Raw genomic sequence first — 18,848 nt, forward strand, 5'->3', positions numbered from 1 at the left:
ATTGGCCGAGTGCTGCAGAAACCTCTATGGCCAGAGAAGCATAGACAGAAATGTTCCCGAGTTAAACCAAGTACAAAATGTGTGTGCGATAGGAAAGCATGTGGCTTTGAGATTTATTTTTGGGGGGTGGGGTGAGGGAGGTTAAAATCGCTACACAATTTCCTTGGGAGGGCCGTACCCCTCTGTTTGAGAACCCCTGCTCCAAATGAGAAAACAAGAACTGGACATTTTGCAGTGATGGAGAAATGCACTGGAAAGTGTGGGATAATGACTGCTTGATGCAACGGTCATATAACCTCCACACACAGAATCAGAAGGAACAATCAATACATAGCTAACACCATCTAACCTCCCTGCAAATGTTCTGCAAATGCTCAGGATGAATACTCAATAAATAGATGGTCTGGGAATGACCCCAATAGCTAACGCCTGGCACTTCTTAGCTCAGTTGATAGAGCATAAGATTCTTAATCTCAGGACCATGGGTTCAAGATCCACCTTGGGCAAAGGATTCCTGCATTGCCTGGGGTTGGACTAGATGAACCTTGTAGTTCCTTCCAACTCTACAATGCTATGAGTCTGTGCTCTGTTACCTCACCCAAACAACACTCTTGTCTTGAAGTTCTAACATGGCGCAAGCACGGTTGGCTTGACCAGAAACCTATAAAAGTGTGTGTGGAGGGAGAATTAAAAGCTTCTTGTTAAGCAGTAGACAAGCAGTCTCCTCCAACAAAGACATGCCTCCTTCAGTGGTAATGCGATTCATTTTCCTTTAAGAGGAGAAGACTGATATTTCAATACATAAAGAGAGCCATTTGGGTGACATTTAACTAGCCTCAAACCTCTGGCTTCCTCACTAACCTAAGATCTGCCTTGAGGCTTTCCTGGACAAAAGAGGCCTTCTCCTCCACAGGACTTCAAAGAAACTAGGGAACTCCTGCTCTACCCCCCCCCCCCCGCCCCCACAAAGGAGAGTAAGCTAGTTAGCCACTGTGTCAGAAATACAAAATCAAAATATTATGAACGCAAATTTAAGGAATGCAAAAAAAAAAAAAAAAAAATTGTTGGGGGAGAGAGAGAAAAAGCTCCTCACATGGAAAAGTGCTCTGCATGTACAGTTGGAGTTTCTTTCTTTTTTTAGTAAAAAAAAAAAGACCCTGAAATGCAGACCTTGAATTATTCAGCAAGAAGAGGTTAAAAGGGGGGTGGGGAACATAGCAAAGAAGCTTATTATGTTTGCCTTGATTCATAGACTATTAGGTATACAAAAAAGAAAAAGGAATTTGGTTACGCTTGCTTATCTCCTAACCTTATAAATTTGGGATTAACAGATCAAAGGAGGATTTGGTTCAGCTGATGGAAAATGTGAGATCTTTTAGAGCAGCCTGGTCTCTCCCTCTCTGTCCCTCATGATCAAATGAGCTCAAGCAATTGGGAGAATAAACGGGGTAGGTTTTGCCGTTCTTTTTTTCAAGCTGGTGCGCTTCTTAATTATTTATGTGTGTTTCAGTTGTGTCGTACAATACACTTAACGTGCAAAATTTAAACAGCAACAGGTATTAGAAGGGAGGGCTTGACTAGCGGTATATGAGCAATGTTTATGGCCTCATCATGGGAACCACAAGGAAAAACTCTAGAGTCTGCAGTAATAGGAGGGGGTTTAATTGCCATTGTGATCTCGTATATCACATTACCAAAGCCACAAGCTTGCTTCTGGAGTCCCAAGGGTATTGTTAGATCCTGACATGCATCAGGAATTTGCCCATCCTTAGCAATTCTTCATTGCTTTAGTAGGGCTGCAAAACACAGGAGGAAAATTAAGATGAACGTGAAGGTTTAAATGGGAATGTACACTGGATGTGCATTTTGGACCACCATAAAAACATGTAATATGTATTGATGGATCATGTCAGGGGCCCATCTAGTTAGTTATCTGTCTCTGACAACAGCTAAGCAGATACCCCCAAAAAGCTGTCATGTTTACACCATGTATTTAAAGCACATGGCTTTCCCCTAAAGAACCCTGGAAACTGTAGTCTGTTAAGGGGGTTAGGAATTGTAGCTCTGTGATGGCCAAACTACAGTTCCCAGGATGCTTTGGGGGAAAGCCATGTTCTTTAAATGTAGGGTTGCCGTAAGTCCAGAATTTCCCAGACATAGCCAGAGTACAGCAGTTGGAAGCAGTGTCCAGGCGGAAATTCCTGAAATGTTTGGGAAAATCCGGACATATGGCAACCCATGTCTAGATTTTGACGAATTCCTTAAAAATAGCTCAAAAACTTCTTCTTTTTAGAAATTACAAAAAGAGCTCAACAACTCTTGTGTCCAGATTTCAAATTTTCACTTTTTGAAAATTGGAAACTCTAGTCAAAGGCTCCGTTCTTAGCTGCTTGGTCAGTAGCCACAAATAAACAAATGCCTTCACAACATGTTTAAACACCTTTTCTTTCTTTTTAAAAACCTAGCTTGTGTTTCATTCCACTTTCGCATGACCTTTAGGGTTCATGGCTGTCACATTTATTGGACAGCCTGGCTAAAACTCCCCCTATGTTTCCACAAGCCTAAAAAGGTCACATAAATGCTGACTGCTGCTTCAAATGTCAGGCTAGGCCAACCACCTGCGCTCCTGAAAATGAGTTGTTGTGACTGGGTGCAAGAATTGAGGTTGGAGGATGTTAAAGGAGCATCATTCCTTCTCACAGAAAACTCAGGTAGTGAGTGCCGCTTGAATTGTAGTGAAAACAGATCAAACGAGAAGCAAGCAGGAGCTATCAGTATGCACAGGGGGGGAAAAAGGTTTTTTTATATATAATAAGAATTAAGAGCGCAAACACAATACTGACATATCAGAGGGGGAGTGGAATTCCCTGTTTGGAAAGAATGACTGGCTAGGAGGAGCAGTCCCTTTAGGAGGCAGAATGTACTGCAATATTTTGTTGCAGGTTTCACTTGTCTTTATGATATCCAAGTGGCATGGTGGGGTGCAGGTTTGCAGGGAGAAGAGTGAATGGTTCAGAATGGTCTCCTCCTCACTTCCGTTCATGGAAACCTCCACTGGATCTAAGCACTTCCTGTTCACAGAAGGGGTTTGGGAGCCAAGTCGCAGGTTCAGCCCCTGGCATCTGTACCCAAGGTTTACCCTCTCTGGGAACTAGTTTGGACAGTCACAGTAAATCCATACACTGGCTTGCTGTGACATTCAAACTGGGCCATAGAATGGCCAATGAACAGTCCGTGACCAGCGCTGGATTACCCAATCAGCAGACTGGAAGCTGCACAGAGTGGCTGGGGCAACCCAGTCCAGGTGGCATAATAATAATAAAATTATTAGTATCATTAAGCACATACTTAGGGCACCAGCAAAGCAGGGGCAGCAGAAAGAAAGAAAAAGATTTTTATTTTATTTAAAAAATAATAATTTTACATTTGATGTATTTTTAAATAAGCAACAAAGTAATCATCGTGGGGGAAAAATCATAACGTGGTTAAACTTCCTTCACTCCACCCTGTTGCCACATTTTTATGTTCTGTTTTTATTACTTATTCCCACCTAAACCAGTGATGAAGAAGGATCCTACTATCATAGATCAAAATAGTTTGAGGAAATCAAATACTGTCATGTGTTGCAATAAAGGGGTGTTTTCCTTTATTTTTAAATTATGATTTTATGGTTTAGTGGTGTTTTGTTTGGAATTACCGGTAGATTTGGGGAATGCCATCACCCTTTCAGTGCTTAGGGCCTCTAAAGGTCTTTATTCATCCCTGACAGAGACATTGCTTATCTTCCACACAAATTTTGTGCGAGCACACGCGCACACACACACACAAAATTGGGTTGAATGCTTGAGAAACTGGTCATTTGGAAGAACCCCAAGTTAATACTGTCTTCCAGCATCAGGCCCTGCTCTTCATTTTGTAAGTTGATAATTCAGAACTGGCTGGTGGGATTGTTGTCCCCTGGGCTTCAGGGATTCACCTGTGGAATGATGACAAAACCCATATTGCAAAAGAGAGAGAGAAAGAGAGAAAGAGAGAAAGAGAGAAAGAGAGAGAGAGAGAGAGAGAGAGAGATGCACTTGTGCTGGATGGTGAGAGTCTGCAAATATAGAAGTAGTTTCCTCTTTGTTAGCAGCCTTGTTGGCAGGCAACTGAGCGTGGATAAACTATGTGAGGATTAGGTTTCATTCTCTGAATGGCATCATTCAAAGAAAGGCGCAAGGTGAAAGGTTTAAAATCAAAAGAACAGTTTGCTTTCATAAGCAGCTAGCGGCGTTTCTTCACCCGGCGAACGCTTGCTTAGCCTCACAGACACTTTCGGGCCTTTCGGCAAGCATCTTTGCCTTTCCTCTGTATTAGCATTATTTCACCCGCGTTAATAAAATAAACTCTCATACCAGACATTTTGACAAATGCTGAGTCATCAGCCCCCTTTCCCCTGGGGCAGACATGGACTGGAAAAACTGAGATGCCATGTGACGTTCGACGCGAGGAGAAGGCAGGGTTTCCAGAGGGTTCACCACCTATCCTGAAGGAGAGCCCTGCTAGATTCGAGGAAAGTTGTCTAGTATCCTGTTCCCCACGGTGGTAATTCAGATGCCTGTGGGAAGCTCGGAAGGCAGGTCATGAGCAAAGACATTGCCTGCCAGCTTGCTTCTGGGCTCAATTCAAGGTGCTCACATTTGTGCTTAAAGCTCTAAACGACTTAGGCCCCAAATATCTGAAAGGTCACCTCTTTCTCTATAGAGCCCCATGAATGTTAAGATCAGGAGAGGGGGCCCTCTTGTTAGCTCTTACCGCTGCCCTACCTCTGAAGTTTGGGGTGGGTGTGTCTTGGGAGAGGGCACTCCCTGTGGCAGCCCCAAAGTTGAGGAACTCCCTCCCCACAGAGGTGCACTTTTGGTAAATGCTGAAGATGCGCCATTTTACTCCAGCCTTTGACACCTGAGAGGTGTGTTTTGAGGTCCACCCTATTCCCATGACTGTACAGTATTCTGTTTTAACTGGGGGGTTTTCAGACTCTGCAAGTGTCCCTATTTTCCAGGGATAGTGCCGGATTTACAGAAGCCATCTCAGTTTCTGATCTGATCCTGGAATATCTCACTTTTCCTTAGGACATCCCTATTTTCATCAGAGAAATGTTGGAGGGTATGGAGTTATCCGACCCCTGAGCCATCTGAAGGCAGCCCTGTAAAGGGAGGTGTTGTAATGTTTAATGTTTTATTATGTTTTTATATATGTTGGAAGCTGCCTAGTGTGGCTGTGGATGAAGTGTAAATAGTACAATAACAATAAAAACAACAGCTGTTGTTGTTGTCGTGGAATGGGACGTCCCTATTTTCATCGGAGAAATGTTGGAGGGTATGTTCTTTCATTCTGAATTCTAAATGGGACCTGCTGAGAAGCTTAAATATAGTCCAAAAATAATGTAGGGTAGGGGGAGGTGACAAAAGTGGCACACCACATTCCACCAGATCACTGGCCTATTTAGGAACAAAGGAAGCTGAGATCAGAGGCAGCATGAAGAGGACCTTCACCCACCTCATCCAGCCTTCTCCCCTCCACTCAGGTCCTTCTGTTATTACAAACACATTTTTCAGGGGTCTGATTTTACACACTGAAGTAGCACAGGCCTCCCCATGCAACAGTTCAAAACTTCGCTGTGTAAGATTTGGCCTTCTATCTTCCTTTTGGGTAAACAGCGTACAGAATCATTATGCAACGCCTTGTTACTTAATGATGCTGCTTTTCAACTTTCATCACAGCGAAAAACAATGGCCGGCCTGTGGTGAACGACAACAGCCGCGTCCACAGAATAAGCTCCCTCTATTTACTTTATATCTGGTTTTCCCTCTCATGTCAGTGCCAAGAACAAGCGCACACCGCAGATTTTATATCCTACAGTTAAAATTCTAAGAAGTATTACTGGTTGCTTTTCTTGGCAATGCAACAAGACGTACCTCCAGCACGCAGGTAACTGGATATGGCATTAGTCGATGCAATTTGCTGAACACAGGGAATGCTTTACAGTGTTTCTTGGTTCTGCTAATAAATAATGTAGCTTTAGCCTTTTTTAGACTCTGTGAGTGTGTACACGCACACGCACACACACATGTAGGTGTGTGCATGAACTGCTGGCTTCATATTTTAATGCCATGTTCTGGAAAAAGTCCTTGTGTCAGAGGATTTGGATCCCCCCAAAAGCCAGCATTAATAGCAAAGAAAAATGTGTCAGCAGACAACTAGTTCCTTTTCTTTCTTTCTTTCTGTATTTTTTAAAGGCTCCTCTGTGAAGTGATTTAAGAAGCATGAATGTATTTGAAAAGTAATGACATTTAATAATAATAATAAAGTAACCCTAGGAAACAAAAACAAAGGAGAAGGAAAGCTACAGCAGGCAGCAGCTTTACTTTTGTGGGGATTAGGAATTCAACACTGGGGGAACGCGAACCAGACAGTGAAACGGCAGAGACCTAAATTCCAAGGCGGTTTTTCTACTGGAGGCACCGCACAAACCCATGAAAACAGTCTCTGGCCAAAACATGTCACTGGCTGGACAAGAAACCAGAATCAATCAATAACACCCGTCAAGCCCACTCTGTACGTTGCCCAGTTGATTTCCTCATTAAGGCAGGATTGTTAAACCACTCTGGGAATTGCAGCTCTCAAAGGGGAATGTGGATCTTGTAACAATTCTCAGCATCCTTAACAAACTAGAATTCCCAATTTACAACTGCTTGATACGGTTCAGGGGCCCTGACTTGGGCCCCAGGTTATGGGTGCCCAGCGTGCATGTCATGACGTCATGACGTCATGCACCCTGCAGCCTCAGAACCTGACTTCGTGATGCCTCGGACGTGACTTCCAGTGCTCTGCAAAGCACTGGAAGTTGTGTTGGGGGCCCTTGGGTTCCTAGGGCCCCCTAGAGATGGCGCCCTGATATCGCTTTAAATGCACAGTACAGAGGAAGCCTAAGATGCTCTCATTCCAAATGGAATCACTCAGGGCCAAACTAGGTGACCGTCATTCATGCACGTATGACTGGTTCTTTATCTAGTGGTAGAGGAGGCCCTCCATATTCTGGACTGGAATCAGTGAGGCCAAAGGGTTAAAGCCCTCCTCCCCTACCCACCAGGATCTCAGTGTAGATTTGGTGGGGGTGGGGTGGAAACCAGGGCCGGCCCAGGACATTTTGCCAATACAGTGGTACCTCGGTTTAAGAACAGCCCTGTTTACGAACGATTCGATTTACGAACTCTGCAAAGTAGTGTCCTGGTTTGCAAACTTTACCTCGGTCAAAGAACGGAATCCGAATGGTGGAAGGGCACCGGCGGTGGGAGGCCTCATTAGGGAAAGCGCGCCTCGGTTTAAGAATGGTTTTGGTTTAAGAGCGGACTTCTGGAACGGATTAAGTTCGTAAACCAAGGTACCACTGTAGAGGCAAAGCAGAAAATGGCCTCTCCTCCTCTGTGCAACCTCCACACCAGTTGCCTCCCCCCCAGCCACCAGGTGTTGCGAAGTGCACAGCAGAGGAGGCCAATGAGTGCAAAGCGCCCTCTACGGAAGCTGGATCTGGTCGGCACTGGTTGAAGACCCCCTGCTCTTTAGTTTTTAAAAACCGATCAGCAATGTGTAACAGAGAAAAAAGTGGAGGCTGTGGGCAGTTTGTTAAGGGTGCTAGCTCTACAGTTCCCAGGATTTTTTGGGAGAAGTCAAGTGCTTTGAACGTATGGTGTGTACGCAGCTACTGTGCCAGAGCCATTGTGAGTGGCCCTCTGGAGATAGGGGAAGCAGCATTGGGGAATCTGAGCCTATAAAGTCCCAGTGTACATCTTACAATTGCTTTATTTTTATTTATTTTTCTGTTTGCAGCTTCTTTATCCACAAAGATGCTCCAAGTTTCATCTTGGAAGTGTGGGGGGAAATAGCTCCATCTACTAAAAGACATTATCTGGCTTATTAGTAAATCGTGTGAAACGGCATCCTTTTTAAAAGCTCTACTGCTATAGTTTCATACCTTGGCCTCAGTACATATTGCAAAGTCTTGTATAAACAGATAAAAATGGTGGCAAAAGGCATACACATTCTCCACACTTACTGGTGAAGAGTTGGGTGTGTGGGTGTGGGTGGGTGTCTGTGTGTAATTACAGCTGTCTTGGTGCTTACAGACCCTTTCACAATCACCAGCTGTTTTGTATTTTTAGTTGTGGATAGCTTGCATTTTACAGCTTGCGATGCTTATACAAGATAAAATTAACTTCGCTCCTTTACAAGACTTTCGCAGATTCGGGGGGAGGGAGGGTTGTCCTCTTGGAATTAGCAAGGGCCAGGAATAATCCTAAAGCCACCTATTTCAAACCCATGGATTTGGGTAGTGATCCTTTGCAACAGAATTTCCTTCCAGGTGACACTGAGCCTGTGCCAATAGTTGACATCTTCAAACGAAGGTTCAAGATGTCTCTGTCTGTGTACTTGACTTGTATTGATTTATAGATATTTCTGTTGCTGTTTGCTGTGTTTTTATTATATTCTTGGCTTCTTATTTGTACAGCTGGAGTCATGCACTTCATTAACACAGTGCCCAGGGGCACACATTCACCCAAAGAGTCTTTCCCTGATAACCACAGTACCTTCTCTTCCAGCTGAATTGAGGCTTGAAAGAAGGCGCCCTTGACTCAGAGAGCTCAGAGTTGCAAAGCTCCATGGCACAGCATCTGTTTGTCCCTGGCATCTCCAGCTAGGGCTGGGAGAAAACCCTCTCTGAAATCATGGTCAGTGTGGACATTACTGAACTAAATGGACCAATGGTATGACTGAGCAGAAGGCAGCTTCCTATGTTCCTATCTACATAACTATAATATTTTCCCCACCTCTCCCTCTTTTTAGCAAGAGAGTGTGGTGTAGTGGTTAGAGTATCAGACTAGGAACTGGGCCAGTCACTGTCTCTCAACCTAACCTACCTCACAGGGTTGTTGTGAGGACTGAATGAGGATAGGGAGAAATGTGTATAAGCCATAATATTGAGCTCTTTGGAGGGAAGAGGGAGGATATAGATGCAATCAATCAATCAATCAATCAATGATTTTGGTATCTCCTTTTTTTTCTACTGAAGATTAGTTTTCCACATTTCTCCAAATGTTTGTGTGAAAAAAATGCCTGCACAAAAATTCATTGGCATTTTTACTGTGCATGTCTCATAATATACACATTGTCACAAGCAATTTTGCCCAATACAAGTGTTATTTTCAGTGATCCATATTTATGCACACTTGCTCCTAAATATATGCATTTTTGTACATTTGTGGGGGGAGCAGTGCAAAATTGAAATAAAATGATTATTTTGAATGACAGCTGCATCAAAGTTTGCATATTGCTTCGGAGAAATGTGAATTAGGCCAAATTTATCTCCCACCCTTAGTTGCTAGCCTTTTAGCCATTGCTCCCTTGTGCAGCGCTGACTGAGATGCCCCATTCTGATGCTTTCTGGCAAGGATGATTTCTTGAGATGCAGTAAGGTAATTCCATAGCATTTCACTGAATAAGCAACTCCCAAATCCCACAAAAATGAGGTTTACATTTTTGTTTGCAAATTACCCTCCGATTCAATAGATGCTTTCTGTAAAGATATTAACTACAAACGCTTTTCACAATGCCTCTGGTGAACCACAATGCACATGCACAATGTGGAGTGGAGCTCAAATTTGTTCAATTCATGTGGTTTTACGCAAAAACAAACAAACAATCAAACAAACACAAAGGGGGGGGGGTTGGAATGCCCAAGCTGATTTAGCAAACACTCAAATTATCTAGGCCACCCTGAGATAAGTAGGCTCTTTTGTCAACACATTGGTCACTTCAAGTGAAAAGAAAGCTATTTTGTTCAGGAGAGGTAAGGAGGAGCTGGGTTCTTCAGCCCCAACAGTACAGGGTCATTCAGTTTAAAAGCTGATGAGAAGTCGCCAGGAAAAGGACAAAAGCACTTAAAGAATAAGTACCACTTAGGGTTGCCAGACCTCCAGTTCTGACCCAAAGTCTCCAGGTTGACTGGCCTCCTCCAGGTGGCAGATGGCAGGTGGCAGGTTTGAATCTCCAGGTGAGCAAGAGTGCCTTTAATTTGAGAGAGAGAGAGCGCTTGCAAGCTTCAGCCCAGCAGGAGTTGACTGCAAATTATAGCACAGACGCTCTGGGAGATCTGCCCTCCTCTGCCCCTTTCTCCCAATTAACCTCCATCTCCATCAGAAGGGCACCATGTTAGCCATCCTACATACACCTCTCCCTGTAAAGCTGTATGGCAGGATTAGCTCCGTATTTTAGCAGGCCCTCAGCATAGTGCCCTCTGGTGGGCTCCTCTTACACTCCCTCCCCATTAAGCTCTTGAAATTCACTGGCAACGACAGTAGCAGTGTCCCAGTGAAAGCGAAAGCCTGCTGGATTAGGCCCAAGGCCCATCTAGTCCAGCACCCTGTTCTCAAAGTGACTAACCAGATACCTGTGAGAAGCATGCAAGCAGAATCTGAGCACAACAACACTCTCCCTGTAATTCCTAGCAACCGATATTCAGACACACATTGCTTCCAAGAGTGGAAAGAGATCAAAGCAAACGTTAGAAACTCAGATATATAAGCTAGGTGCAAAATGGCTCCTTAAACCAGAGTAGAGTCATCAAAACGGAATGCCTACTTGCCATTTTGGGGCCAGGCAGACAGAAAGTTGTATTTTTCAATAAAACTTCTGCGCTCCTGAAATTTATTCTGATGGTGCGGATAAAATATAGTGGATAGAATTCTACAGGATGTGTTGCTAGTGTGTGAAATCAGTCAAGATCCAAGGATCACCAGGCATGCACCTCCAGATGGTGGAGACCTCAGTTCCAGGCATTTTTACTTGGTCGCAAAATGCGTCTGGCACGCTGATCATAGCATTTTTCATGCAGCCCCTGGAGTCTGCAATTTAGGGATAGGAAATTGCTGGTGGGGAGGGATACTTAACCCTTTACAGGCTGGTCATTGCTCCCCTTTCTCATAATCAACCCCCGAGGGGGACAGATTGGGGGAAAGGAGCTCCCGAGCGCAGGGTGGGGGAGTGCCAAAAATTCAGAGAGGAAAAACTGTGGTCAAGGAAAAAGCTAAGCATCTCCTTCCCAATTGCTCCTTTCCCACTCCTAACTGCAGCCTCCAAAGATTGCCTTCATTTAAACACACACAAACACATTGCAGGAACTTATAGTACAGAATATGTAAACATCTAGATCAGCTCTGGGAACCAGCAGAAACCAGAGGGCTCTTTGATAATTCCTCACTTTTTAGTGGTAGCTCTCTCCCCTCTACTTCTGGGTTAGTGGTATATTGCAAAACCAACCCTTTGAGTTCTCTTGATGGGGTCATCTCAACAAGCCTTTAATAGAAGCAGTAGTGAATGAGCTGCCCAGCTCCTCGCCCTGTATCCTTACACAGCCAGATCTCTCATCCTGCCATGTTTAGGGATATTATGATAATCACTGAAACTAAAAATGGCTTTATTTGCTCAGACTTAAAATATAAATTCTACTACTGCTCCCAGAAAACCGCCTTAGACTTATATAAAGAGCCTCTCAAAGCAGCCAGTAATTAATCTGTGATTTATCCTTAACATCGTCGAACGATCAAAGGCGGATACATATTTTGAAATGAGCAGGGGACCATAGAATGCTCGAGACCCAGCTAATATAGGGAATTATCAAAAGACCTCCCAAATGAATTGAGTTAATTCAAGCCTCCTTGTTCACAATTAGGCCATTATCTTAAAATCTGCAGTTCAGTTCCTCACCATCACATCTGCGCTCAAAAACAGATCCTCACGGGTGTTGGAGAATGGGGGGGGGGGGGGGGGAGGGAGGTGAAGATTTCTAAATCCTTAAAACTTCCACATCTCCTGCTTTTTCTCTCTCTAAAAATGAACAAATGTGTTTAAAGAGATACTTCTTTTAATGTGAGATTGATGCTGTCTAACCAAATTCTTGATGTTGCTTCCATTGTACAGCAAGGTATGCTTTGAGGAAGGGGGGGCGTGGGGAACCAGCTTGTGTTGTGATAACAAAGACACAGAAAAATAGCTCCGTCTCCGCTTTCAAAGGGACAAGCTGTTTTAATTTCCTCTGAAGAAGCTCATTACAACATGATGGGCAAAATGTCAGGAATAATTAAACGTAGAAGGGGGGGGGGAAGCTATTTGGAATCAATGGTCTGTTTGTGAGGACCTCCCTCCAAAAAAATTCTCTATCACCTGACAGGAATATTATTTTTTTTTGGACAATAAAGCCTCTAAGTCTAAGACAAGAAATGTGTCACAAACATTTTCTCCCACCCCATTTGGCAAAAGAAACTTGAAAGGAACTTAATGTTGGAGCAGATGGAGGTGCAAAACATCATTCACTCTCATGCTCACGCACAAATCAAGCTGTTTTGTGTGACAACAGAAGGAGCAAAGCTGTCTTGTGAAGCTCAAGAGTCAGTGGCCTTCCTTTGGTTTTATAGGGGTGGGGGTCACGCCTCCCGCCAGTCCTCAGGTCACGACTCTAAACATCAGTCCATCAAGATAAGAAGGTTGCGACAGATGATATTAATTACCTGCCCTTTCAAGCCATCCCTGTCTCACATGTGGTTAACTCTTCATCATGTTCATCTCCAGGACAAAAAAAAAGTAGGGGTGGGGGTGGGGAGCTTCCACTGGGTTACTTTGGCACAAGGAGTCAAGACCCTCACAGTCACAAAAACCTTTCCTTTCGCAGGCATAGACTGTGGTACAGGGTGAGTTTTTCTGGGGGTAGAAGAACTACATGTTGGGGACAACCTCGTGGTTCCTTGGAAGCCTAGTGTGGTATCCTGTTTTCCATGGTAGCCAACCAAATGCCTCTAGGAAGGAAGTTCATTAGCTGGGCATGAAGGCAATATTACTCCTCAGCAACACTGGGACTGAAAGGACGATATTTGCAATAAACTACCTGAACCAGTGGGGTGTGGCAAACAGAAAGCTAATCTGTTCTCCCCCCTCACTTCTCTTTTAGCAACTACAGTGGTACCTTGGGTTACATATGCTTCAGGTTACATAACCCAGAAATAGATAACCCAGAAATATTACCTCGGGTTAAGAACTTTGCTTCAGCATGAGAACAGAAATCATGCAGTGGCAGCACAGTGGCAGCAGGAGGCCCCATTAGCTAAAGTGGTGCTTCAGGTTAAGAACAGTTTCAGGTTAAGAGCAGACCTCCAGAACGTATTAAGTTCTTAACCCAAGGTACCACTGTACTTGTTAGGCTTCCTCTTAGGCTTTACTTCCTTCCTGCTTCTTCTCCAAGTTCAGACAACATCAGTATGAGCAAACATGTGTGTGTGTATTGACTCTATTTTGGCCACATGTAAAACCTATACTTGGCAAGGTCCGTATAGTTAAAGCTATGGTTTTCCCAGTAGTGATGTATGGAAGTGAGAGCTGGACCATAAAGAAGGCTGATCGCTGAAGAATTGATGCTTTTGAATTATGGTGCTGGAGGAGACTCTTGAGAGTCCCATGGACTGCAAGAAGATCAAACCTATCCATTCTTAAGGAAATCAGCCCTGAGTGCTCACTGGAAGGACAGATCCTGAAGCTGAGGCTCCAATACTTTGGCCACCTCATGAGAAGAGAAGACTCCCTGGAAAAGACCCTGATGTTAGGAAAGATTGAGGGCACAAGGAGAAGGGGATGACAGAGGACGAGATGGTTGGACAGTGTTCTCGAAGCTACCAGCATGAGTTTGACCAAACTGCGGGAGGCAGTGGAAGACAGAAGTGCCTGGCGTGCTCTGGTCCATGGGGTCACGAAGAGTCGGACACGACTAAATGACTAAACAACAACAAAAACCTATACTTAAGGTTCTCTTTGTTTGACACGAATAATAAAAGTTTTCTTTATCCCTTCAACCGGCAGTCTTACCAGTCAATTTTATTTCTTCACACCATTGCAATATATTTACCGAACTTCCAACAAGCATCTGGTATTGAGTGACATATGGCCTCTTAAGCCTAGTGGTTTGTTTAACCATTGTGGCTAATAGCCTCTGACAGACCTATCCTCTCTCTGAGTCCTCCTTTAAAGTCATCTAAATCAGTGGCCATCCCTCCATCCTGCCTCTGGCTTCACAGTAGACTTCTAACTTCAGTGAGGATTTTAAGGCCACATCCACACCAGACATTTAAAGCACTATGATACTGCTTTAAACAGTCGTGGCTTCCCCTAAATAATTATGGGTGCTGTAGTTTGTTAAAGATGCTGCCTGCTGAGAGCTGTTTGGAGACCCCCCCCCCCATTCTCCTCACAGTTTTTGTAGACTGCTTTGCGTTTTTTCTTTCTGTTTTACAATCAAGCAGCGGATGGATTTTATGAAATGAATAAAATAAGCAGATAAAATAAAACAAGTGCTATGATATTTAAGGGTGGTTTATGAATTAATTGCTATTCACAGGGAACTGTGACAACTTTCTTGTTTCATTTGTTCCAGATGAAAAGAATGTCCTCATGGACCCACTCCCTAGGCTTAGATGTGGGTATGGACATCCAATGTGCTGGCACTGATGGGGGGCTGATGTTGACGTGTTGATTTCAAACATCTAGTCAGATATTCGGCTACAGGCCTCTTCTCCGGCTAGAATACCATGACAAACGCCTGAGTAAAGAGATCAGGCCAGGAACATGCATGTTTCTCTTCCCTTCCCTCTCCAAAGATTGTGGCAGAGGAATTCAATTTATGCCAGGTCCTCGTTTCCTAAAAGAATAAAGAGTCACAAAAAGTTAAGCCAAATGGATTAACATTTAAAGGAATGTGTTTCTCTCCGGGACATTGGCTCCCACAATCTGGTCTCCTTGTGTTTATAGCGACAGGTGCAGGTTAGCTCTTTATCTACAGCAAATCAACCAGGGGAAGAAACTACCGCCATCTATAGTACATCTTTTAAAGGCTAGATAGCAAATGTCAGAACTATTTGATCTGGTTTTAGAAACCAACTTTCAAGATTTTGCAAGATTTCACGTACATGTATATATCTACACACACTTTGAAAAGATTTTAAAGACAGATTTCTTTTTTAAAGAACAAACTTTTATGTGCGTATAAAATGGGAAAGCATGCTCAAAGTCTTGGGCAAAGAGAAAGCAGAGGAGAGAGCTATCTGCAGTGCACCATAAATCTATCCAATTGTGTGCCAGCAGCTGGATCTTTTTATGTGTGACATATGCTCTTGATGCTTAAGATCAACAGATATAGCTAGATTTATTGAACAACACAAGCATTAATTGTGTCTGGTCCAAAGTCCAGAAATACTTGGTAACATACAAAACTCTTGAAACGAAGACCTATATGCTTGGAGTATCATACTGACAGATACCAGAGTATGGGCAGGATTGGCCAAATTAGGATCAAAAGGGTTGCGTTCTTAGAATCGGGACTGAGTCAGAAGCCTTGGCAAGATATAGGGCCAGGGCACTGTTTCGGAAGGGGAATAGTCTCCATACCCAGTCAAGTTAAGTCAAGTACTTTATTACGGTCATAGACCAGCATAAGCAAAACATCTTAATAAATAGCATAACAGTATAAATCTAAGCTAATAATTATTAAATAAATAGGAGCAAGAACCAAACATAGATTTAAACATATACATAGAATACTTAATTAAGCATAGACAATGGGTGAGTAAAAGTTTATAAGAAAAATTAAAAGATTGGTTAACACAGCTATATGGGGTGGGTTTCAGAAGTGTGGATCTAACAATATGGGCCTTCAGTTTAGGACTGAATTGTAGCATAGGCCATTCTTCGTCAAATATCTATCATGGCAGCACAAAATCTGGTGACTGAATATGTGTCTTCTGGGCTCTCGTCCTGTAGTAATAGGGAGATGTATGTTCTTCCGAACGCCCAGGAAACTTATATAAAATGGGCTGGATAAGCCTAGTTCAGATGTCTACTGGCAATGAAGAAGGGCATGCTCCTTTGTTTCCTGCTGCCCAGAGCCACACGGGCATTTCCTCTCCTCGTAAGGTATCTTCCTATAACGGCCTTTCTGCATTGCTGAAGGGAGGGCCTGACAATGGGCCAAAGTGAAAGCCCTTCATTATTTTGGTATTTCGAGATTAGCTATGTATAGCATTTGGGAAGTCAAATATCTTATAGTTTCGCTAATTAAAAATTTGGTGGACCTGGCTAGGTCTACCTGTCGTTCTACCACACGCTGTTAAATATTGTTTTTTGCTTGTTCGTGCCCCATGTTGAGTTGGATTTGTGGATTGACTCCTAAAGTTGCTATTATATTTTCCACTGCTTGTTTCCATGTGGACTGAAATTTGTCTATAATAGTCAGGGAAGCAAGGCCGCTCAGAAGGAAGGCTAGTCTCAGCCAGTAATTAAGAGTGGCGAGCCACACTCTTGCCTCAATTCTTATTAATCCAATTTCGAGGAATATGGTTGTGTTTGTCTCCATACCCATTTTCTGAGTTTCAGAAATTGTATGTTTATTTCTCAGGGACACACACACACAGTCTGGCCAGATATCTCTCTCTCTCTCTCTCTCTCTCTCTCTCTCTCTCTCTCTCTCTCTTTCTCTCTCTCTCTCTCTCTCTCTCTCTCTCTCTCTCTCTCACACACACACACACACACACATATATATGCACACTGAATGACTATTATCCTCTTATAGACATTCAACAGGGTACCATAAGCATGGCACTGCAGTAGAAGGCTCTACCACCAAACTATACAGGTTTGGTTCCCAATCATATGGAGAAGGCCCTCCAGCTATAAGGGCAGGGACTCTCTACAAATGTTTTAAGGAATGTGCATAGATAGGAGACAAAGTCTGCTGCCACGATGCCACCCATAGAGGATCAGGATATCAGTGACTACTAGCCAAGATGACTACACCCTTGTGCAAATTAACTGAAACAAACAATGTAGTTTATTGTACAAAACTCACATATACATGTACAAAACTCACATATATATACATTAGTAACGTATATGACCTCCGCTATTTTTAAGCAGCATTTGAACACGGTTTGGCATGGAGTCTAGTAGTTTTGAACAGTCACTGTTGATTTTTGGATCCCTGTACCACACTTGAATCAGCGCCTGAATGAGCTTCTCCATAGCCGTACAGTCTATAGCACAGAGGTGAGTATTGAATATATCCCACAAATTCTCAATGGGATTTACGTCCGGGGAATTCCCTGGCCAATCAAGTACCTGTATTTGCTGCTCTGTCATGAATTTCTTCACCACTTTCGATGTGTGACAGAGGGCTAGGTCCTGCTGCAATATCCCAGTACCGTCAGAATACCTCTTTTCCAACTCTGGAATAACTCTCTTTCATAGAACCTCAATATATTGTGGCGAGCGCATCATTCTTTCTATTGGCTGCAGGCTTCCGACACCATAATGATCAACTGACTTTTCGTGTTTGTTTTGAGTACAGGATTACAAGTAAGATAGAAAACATGCTTTGTTTCAATTAATTTGCGCAAGGGTGTATGTCCTCCACTGTCAGAGGAGACAATACTGCGCTAGATGGGCCAATGGTCTGAATTTGTATAATGCAACTTCCTATGTTCTTATGATTAGTCAGTCCTTTGGCATGATCCAGCAGCGTTCTTATGATCTTATAACTCTAGTGATGTTATCCCAAGCTGCTCATCTGGAGAAAGTATCAGGAGAGAGATAGAGAGATGTAGCCTGTAGTCACTCATATGCAATAAGGCTCCATCCCTTTGCCCTGCATGCTTTGTAACTAACAAGCTTTGCTAAGAAGGACAGTGTGGTTTCCTTTCAAGCTTTCAGGTTTACTGCTGGTGATGCCCATTGGCGATGGAGCATTGTAAAATCCTTGCTTGCAGCAAACTTTCAACACTGGCTTTCATCCATGAGACAGATAAACAGTTCCAAATGCTGATGGTAGTTTCAGTAGGATTGCACCAATAACAGGCAGGAGACTGGCAAAGATTTTTGAAATCTATGGACATATGGTACAGATAATCACTTGCTGAAATTGGTGCACATACTAATTTCTTCTGCCATGCTTAGTACATGTGAGCAAATGGGTTTCCAAGTATCCTGGCCTTCACTGCCAGAAGAGGAACTCCAGCTCCTAGCTCGGCTTCTGCCAAAGACTATAATGCTTAAATAAGAGTGGTACATAGGCAAGGCACAGTTACAAGGTACAGCAGGTGTGCAAGAGGATGAGATACATAGCTAGGTGCAAGCTAAGGAGCTAGTCCAACAAGCAATATGTCCCTTGCACCTTGCTTCAAAGGACAGGACAGGCACAACACTTAGCATAGCAAATGGCTCTAGTCATGAGACTGGGCAATCCTCAGGGTGGGTTGAGCTTGAAGGATGGGTTTGTGCTGGTGTTTCCGAGTCCTAGGAGACGGAGGCAGGATCAACACTGGTTGCTGAGAAGCAGGTGGAAGAATCTGACCCTGAATCTGAACATATGGGTCACATAAGTTCCACAAAACATCAAATGTACTTTTCAATGTGACTCCCCTTAAACATCTATGTAGTAGGATAAAATGTGCATATAAATGCATGTACTGGTGAAAATAACATACAGAAATGCATTACATTAGGGAAAATTGCTTTGCAAAAATGTATGCACTGGGCAAAACTGCAATAAAAATGTGTGTATTAGAAGAAATTCACACAAAAATGCTTATGAATACTAAAAATAAATAAATCTCAAGCTGATGTGGAAACATACAAAACTGAACTTAGGGATTAAAAAATGAGAACCCAAAATTGACATATTCACCCAAGCCTAATGGCAACTGGGTTGGTTCACCTTTCAG

General features: G+C 43.3%; 1 protein-coding gene and 1 long non-coding RNA gene across 11 annotated transcripts in view; one reads left to right on the forward strand and one right to left on the reverse strand.

Annotated features, from left to right (window-relative positions):
* The window catches only part of LOC307223104 (uncharacterized protein), a 131,459-nt gene that overhangs the window by 90,255 nt on the left and 22,356 nt on the right, over window positions 1-18,848 (reverse strand). The window contains exon 2 of one of the 10 annotated variants that reach the window (XR_013841947.1): window positions 18,328-18,485. The exons of the other annotated variants lie outside the window; for them this stretch is intronic. The gene's annotated coding sequence lies outside the window, so the exon portion shown is untranslated. The remainder of the gene's footprint in view (window positions 1-18,327; window positions 18,486-18,848) is intronic. 10 annotated transcript variants of the gene reach the window in all.
* Window positions 1-18,848, forward strand: part of LOC307223135 — a 66,930-nt gene that overhangs the window by 28,887 nt on the left and 19,195 nt on the right. The window lies entirely within an intron of this gene.

This window comes from Podarcis cretensis (genome assembly GCF_951804945.1).
Source record: "Podarcis cretensis genome assembly, chromosome: 8".
Lineage (NCBI taxonomy): Eukaryota > Metazoa > Chordata > Lepidosauria > Squamata > Lacertidae > Podarcis > Podarcis cretensis.